This window comes from Rhinoderma darwinii, chromosome 6 (genome assembly GCF_050947455.1).
Source record: "Rhinoderma darwinii isolate aRhiDar2 chromosome 6, aRhiDar2.hap1, whole genome shotgun sequence".
In the NCBI taxonomy this organism is placed as follows: Eukaryota; Metazoa; Chordata; class Amphibia; order Anura; family Rhinodermatidae; genus Rhinoderma; species Rhinoderma darwinii.
In genome coordinates this window covers 78,711,780-78,718,997 of record NC_134692.1, presented here as the reverse complement: position 1 = coordinate 78,718,997, position 7,218 = coordinate 78,711,780, and the positions used below count along the sequence as shown (strand labels likewise).

The following is a 7,218-nucleotide window of genomic DNA, read 5'->3' as shown; positions in this document are numbered from 1 at the left end:
CCATGGCTCCCAAAAGAAAACTCCTGGACAAAGAGAAGCTCGATGCTTGGCTCAAAGAATATGTCGAGCAGCAGAAACGCCAGCAATGACCAATGCTCGGCTTGAAAATCAAAGATTGCGATAAGTGACCGCAAGAGCTGAAGAAACACCTCAAGCGACTGATCGTCGGGTTCGAGCACAAGGCGCAAGAAATATTGTTTCTCGACGAACATCTTGGGATTGCATGAACAAAGCTGCTATGCAATATGACCCAACAATTGAATATGATCTGCATGACTTGGTCAATATTGGAAACATGGACACGACCTGTGAACATTGTGAAGCCCAGAAGAGGAAGTCAGAGCCACCTGGCATGTGCTGCTCTGCTGGCAAGGTTCAACTACCTCCACTTACTGCACCACCAGAACCACTCAAGTCACTGATGACTGCAAACACTCCCCAAACCAAGCACTTTCTGGGAAATTTGAGGCGTTACAACTCTTGCTTTCAGATGACTTCGTTTGGTGTGAACAAAATTCGAGAGAGAGGCTTCATACCCACACTCAAAATTCAGGGACAATTTTGCCAACGATTTGGATCGCTCCTCCAATTGCCAAATTAACCACCAAAGTTCCTGCAGATTTTATTTTATGGGCGATGAAAAGCTTCAAGTTCAGCAACGACAGAGCAACGTACCTGGAACTCGGGCCGACATTTTGCTGGAACTGCAGCCGACGCGTCACAAACATCACTGTTATGTCGAGATATTCAAGAGTTCTTTGGAAATGATGACTTCGGATAACTACAAAGTGGTCATCAAGGCTGACCGAAGGCCAACAGGAGAGCATGAGCGGTGATACAACGCACCAACTGTCAATGAAGTTGCTGTCGTCATCGTTGTGGAATTTGAAAATCGGGATATTGTGCTGCAGAAGCCTGATAATGAACTGCAGAGAGTTTCTGAAACCCATCGATCATATGACGCACTTCAGTACCCACTGATCTTTTGGCAAGGCGAAGATGGATACGATCGAATGGCAAAAATGAGGTTTGCCTCACGCACATATACTGATCTGGCTGATGGAGAAGATCTGACCAAATCAGATCGATTCGTCATTAGTGCAGAGATCCCAAATGCACAAGAAGATCAAAAGCTATTTGACATCATCATGAAGAACATGGTCCATGGACCATGTGGAAGACTGAATCCAAGCTCCCCATGCATGAAAGATGGCGTCTGTACAAAGAGATTCCCAAGACAGCTGATCCATGAAACTCAGTCTGGAGATGATAGTTATCCACTTTATCGCAGACAAAAAATGGGAGAAGGCGAGTTCACTGCATTGATGAAGATAAAGATTGGCAATAGTTACCAGGACATCGAGGTCGACAACAGATGGATTGTACCCTACTCGACATTTCTTTCCAATACCTTTCAATCTCACGTCAATGTTGAATATTGCAACTCAGTTAAGGCGATCAAGTACATCTGCAAATATGTCAACAAAGGATCGGATCAAGCAGCCTTTGGCTTGGAAAGACAAGGAAGAACAACTGATGAAATCAATCGCCAAGAAAGACAAGAAAGAACAATTGATGAAATCGATCACTTCCAAACTGGACGTTACATCAGTAGCAACGAGGCTGTATGGCAAATTTTGGACTTTCCAATTCACGACCGCTATCCGACGGTAGTTCATCTCAACGTCCACTTGGAAAATGGACAGAGAGTCTACTTCACCGAGAAAACTGCTGCACAACAATTTTTGCAGCCCAAAAACACCACGCTTGACAGCATTCTTCAAGCTTTGCCAACAAGATGACTTTGCAACGATACTCCTATAATGCGATGTTCCAAAGTATTATACGTGGAATAAATCTACAAGAGTTTTCAAGCGAAGAGTCCAAGGGACACCAGTTGAAGGTCATGTTGGAATCAAGTCAAGTGATGCTCTTGGCAGAGTCTACACAGTGCACCCAAACAACCACGAGTGCTTCTTCCTCCGGTTGCCTCTTCACACAATAGCAGGCCCGACATAGTTTGTTAGCCTCAAGACTGTTGGCAACCATGTTTGTACAACCTATCGGCAAGCATATCAAGAAAGGGGACTACTTGAGAGTGATTCTCATTGGGACAAGACTTTAGAGGAAGCAGCAACCTGGCAATTACCAGAAAGCTTACGAAACCTATTTGTTGTCATACTCACGACGTGTGGACCATCCAAGCCACTTGAACTGTGGGAAAAGTACAAAGAGCACCTCTCGGAGGATGTTCTTCTGCAAGCATGACAGCAAAATTCGGGACTTCAATTGGACAGCTGTACTCAGCAAAAGTTCAACATGTCATTGATTCTACCTGAAGAAAAGACTCTCATGATGGTTGGAAAGAGACTTGAGCAACTGGGACTTCCCACGACGGAAAGGAACAACGACGAAAGACTTGGACGGGAATTGCTTCAAGAAACAAGCTATGATATGAGCGCTCTGGAGACTTATCTTGCAAAGAATGAACCTCTTTTGGTTGCTGACCAAACGACGGCGTCCAATCAGATCTTGGACATACTTATGAAAAACACGGATGGTATTGTCTTCTTGGATGCTCCTGGCGGAACAGGAAAGACGTTTGTCATAAACCTGTTGTTGGCAAAGATCCTACAACAATCCAGGATTGCTCTGGCTGTTGCTTCCTCAGGCATTGTGGCAACATTGCTTGATGGTGGCAGAACTGCCCATTCAACGTTCAAATTACCACTCAACTTGACTCGAGATGCGTCTCCTGTTTGTATCATCAGCAAAGGTACTGGTGTGGCAAATGTCCTGCAAGAATGTTTGATGATTGACTGAGATGAATGCACGATGGCACACAAGTTGGCGCTTGAAGCTCTGGATCGAACTCTGCAGGACTTGCGTGGAAACAATACAGTCATGGGAGGTGTCGTCTTGGTGTTGGCCGGTGATTTCCGTCAGACGTTGCCTATTGTTCCAAAGGGAACACCAGCAGTCAAATTGAAAGCTTGCTTGAAGCAGTCGGTGTTGTGGAGGCATGTGAAGAAGATGAGTCTGACTACCAATATGTGAGTTCATCTGCATGGAGATGCCACAGCTGGTGAGTTTGCCAGCAGATTACTCAATCTGGGGAATGGAGATGTTCAAGTTGACAATGGGACGGATCTGATCAGCTTCCATGATCATTTCGCATATTTTCCCAAGTCGGTGGAAGAGCTTACAAACAGTGTCTTTCCCAACATCGACTTCAACTAAAGAGATCATGAATGGTTATGTCAACGGGCAATACTGGCTCCAAAGAATGATTTTGTCAATGCCATCAATCAGCAAATTCAAATGACTCTGCCAGGTCAAGAAAAGCTGTACAAGTCCACCGACACAGTTATTTTCCCCCCAATCAGGAGGTGTACTATCCGACAGAATTTCTCAACTCTCTCGAGCCGCCTGGCTTACCTGCCCATGGATTCATGTTGAAGGTTGGCTCACCTATCATGCTGTTAAGAAACATTGACGCTCCGAAACTTTGCAACGGGACTAGGCTGTGTGTCAAGAAGTTGATGGATCACGTCATTGAGGCCACCATACTAACAGGATGTGCCAAGAGGGAAGTTGTCTTTATTCCCCGGATTCCCCTCGCTCCAAATGATGTTCCTTTCGAGTTCAAGCGGCAACAGTTTCCAGTACACCTAGCCTTCGCAATGACAATTAACAAGGCTCAAGGTCAATCACTGAAAGTGGCAGGAATACGCCTTTTTTCCCATGGGCAACTATATGTTGCTTGCTCCAGAGTCAGCACTGGAAAGAATCTCTACATCTTGGCACCGGATCAAAAGACAAAAAACATTGTTTACAAGAAAGCATTGGAATAGAAACATGCAGTCCTAAATCAACACTATATAAATCTGTAATGAATATATTGCTTCATTTAATTTCTTTTATGCTTCCAATAACATTATTTACACTCTCAAGCAATTATATTTATATAGAGAGGTAGCAATTAAATTCATGCTGAGAGGTATTTAAATAGTGAGCTTTTACTCTATCTATACCGTAAGGCAACCTCCCGAGCAACGCCGGGTATAAAAGCTAGTCTTGAGTATAATTTAAAAGCGTTTTCATGGAGTTACCTTGTCTTGGATACTGTGGGTTGTGGTTATTTACCCATACTATCACTGGATGATATTATCCCCTTATGTAGTAAGATGTAATTATTATTTTTATTAGGGGTATATTTACATATATATATATATATATATATATATATATATATATATATATATATATTATTATTATTATTTATATATAGAATCACACATTATTTCTTGAATCCTCAGATTTTATTGTTATTTCTGGTAATTAATACTTATATTTATATTCATTGCTATTTGTTTATTTTATTTTTCAGGTTCTGTTCATAACAAATTGAATTGCTTTGCTGGATGCTGGCCCAAGCCGAGGGATACATGTGCGTTGAGGGTGTTATTACAGATATGACCCCCCGTTGGTACAGATCTATTTTCTTTCTTTGGGATCTTCAGAACCCGTTGTTATCTCAACACTATGACGTTGGTTTTCCATAGTCATATTTGTTGGGATTTCGGACTATGATACCTATTATGGTGGGATAGGTCAGGTCAATTAGATCCTTTGAATAATATAAACTTACGTTGGGGTATTCTTTCTTTATTCTAGATGCTTGGTCTTCTTTTTCTCCTCTCCGACACTCATGTACACATGCGCAGTGGACTTTCTACTAGTTGCTAGACGCTAATATAGAGCTGCTTGACAGCCATTTACGTGATATTTTTAACACGTGACTTAATGCTAGGCATGCGCAGTTGAGTTACATGGACGCCGTAGAAGGAGTAATATGGTGCACTACACGTCCCATGATATGTTCCTTCGTCTTGGGTGAGTGCCAGCGTTCATATGTTGATTCATAATATATACGTATATGTATTGACTTTTCTCACCTGAGTCTTCACAGCTGTAGAATATTTTGACCTATATCAGGATCTTTGTGCGATGATCTTTTATTATGTCACTTTGTTTAAATAGAACACTGTTGTTTTGATGCTCACGAAATGCATTTTAATAAATGTTATAACACTATGATGGTGGGCCTTGTATGTTCGATCGAGTATACACTTATAAACCTTAAAACTTTTACTGAAATGTTTATACCCGATTATGGCTGCTCCCATTGTAGGTTGTATAAAAGCAATTAACTGTCTGTTGTATATTGCTTGACAAAGGCTGCATTGAGCCTTTTTCACTGATGGGTGAATAAAACTTCTTATATGTTTGACTTGTGGAGTGCTGCCTCTTTCTCTATATTTGCTTTTAAAACAGATAGTAATACCACACAAAATAGTTACTAGTTTACATTTCCCATATGTCTACTTTATGTTTAGTTTTTTGAACATCCTTTTATTTTTTTAGGACGTTACAAGGCTTAGAACTTTAGCAGCAATTTCTCATATTTTCAAGAAAATTTCAAAAGACTATTTTTTCAGGGACCAGTTCAGTTCTGAAGTGGCTTTGAGGGCCTTATATATTAGAAAGTCCCCATAAATTACCCCATTTTGAAAACTGCACCCTCAAAGTATTCAAAACAGCATTTCCAAAGTGTTTTAACCCTTTAGGCGTTTCACAGGTATTAAAGCAAAGTAGATGTGAAATTTACACATTTCATTTTTTTTTTGCCAAAATTAATTTGTAATACATTTTTTTTTTGTACCGACATTTGGCCCTAGTGTGCTAATAGACTGAAGCACAGGCCTCCGAAGCAAATGAGCAAGCAGTGGATTTTGGGGCCTTCCTTTTTTAGAATATATTTTAGGCACCATGTCAGGTTTGAATAGGTCTTGTGTGCCAAAACAGTAAAGACTACCCAAAAGTGACCCCATTTTGGAAACTACACCCCTCAAGGAATTTATCTAGGGGTATAGTTAGCATTTTGAACCCACTGTTTTTTTGCTAAATTTATTTGAATAAGTATGTGAAGATGAAAATCTACCTTTTTACAAGGAATAAAGGAGAAAAAACACCCCAACATATGTAAAGCAATTTCTTCCGATTATAGCAATACCCCATATGTGGTAATAAGAAGAGGAGCACCATTTGGATTTTGGATTTCTGATTTTGCTGAAATAGTTTTCAGTGCTGTGTTGCGATGCAAAGCACTAGAGGGATCAAAACAATGTACACCCCCCAAATGTGACCCCATTTTGGAAACTACACCACTCAAGGAATTTTTCTAGGGGTAAAGTTAGCATTTTGACTCCACAGTTGTTTTTTTTTAAATTCATTGGAATTAGTCTGTAAAGGTAAACATCTTTACAAGGAATAAAGGAGAAAATACACCCCAACATTTGTAAAACAATTTCTCCCGATTACGTAAATATGTTTGGACCCACAGCGGGGCATAGAAGGGAAGGAGCACTATTTGGCTATTGGAGCTCAAATTTAGCTGAAATGGTTTACGGGTGCCATGTAGAATTTGCAAAGCCCCTGAGAGATCAAAACAGTGGAAACCACACCAAAGTGACACTATTTGGGAAACTGCACCACTTAAGGAATCTATCTAGGGGTATAGTGAGCATTTAGACCCCACATGTCTTTTGCAGAATTTATTAGCTTTAGGCCATGAAAATGAATATCAACATTATTTCCACAAAAATGTTGAATTTTTTCAATATCTCAAAGGATAAAGGAGGAAAAAGCCGCCCAACATTTGTAAAGCAATTTCTCCCAAGTACGACTATACCCCACATGTGGTCATAAATGTTTTTTCATTAGGAAGTAATTAACCCTTTCCGGACTGATCCATTTTTGCTTTTTCTTTTTCGTTTTTCCCTCCCCGCTTTCCAAGAGCCATCATTTTTTTTATTTTTCCATCAAAAGAATGGTGTGAGGACTTATTTTTTGCGGAACGAGCTGTAGTTTTTATTGGTACATAGAACTTTTTGAGCACTTTTTATTACAGGTGATCAAAAAACAGTGATTTTGACGTTTTAAATTCTTTATTTTTCACGGCGTTCACCATGCAAGTTAAATAATGGTATATTGTAATAGTTTAGACTTTTACAGACACAGCAATACCAATTTTGTGTACTTTTTTTATTTTTTTTACATTACTTTAGAGAAAAAATGTGAAACTTTTATTTTTTTGGACTTTAATTATTTATTTAATTTTTTTCACTAATAATAATTAACTTTTGTTTTTACAAA

At 39.9% G+C, this 7,218-nt stretch overlaps 2 pseudogenes; both read left to right on the top strand.

The window, feature by feature from the left end:
* The first annotated feature begins 223 nt into the window (after positions 1-223).
* LOC142656606 (uncharacterized) lies at positions 224-1,802 on the top strand (annotated as a pseudogene).
* Positions 1,803-2,835: 1,033 nt separating this feature from the next.
* LOC142656605 (ATP-dependent DNA helicase PIF1-like) lies at positions 2,836-3,854 on the top strand (annotated as a pseudogene).
* The last annotated feature ends 3,364 nt before the right edge of the window (positions 3,855-7,218 follow it).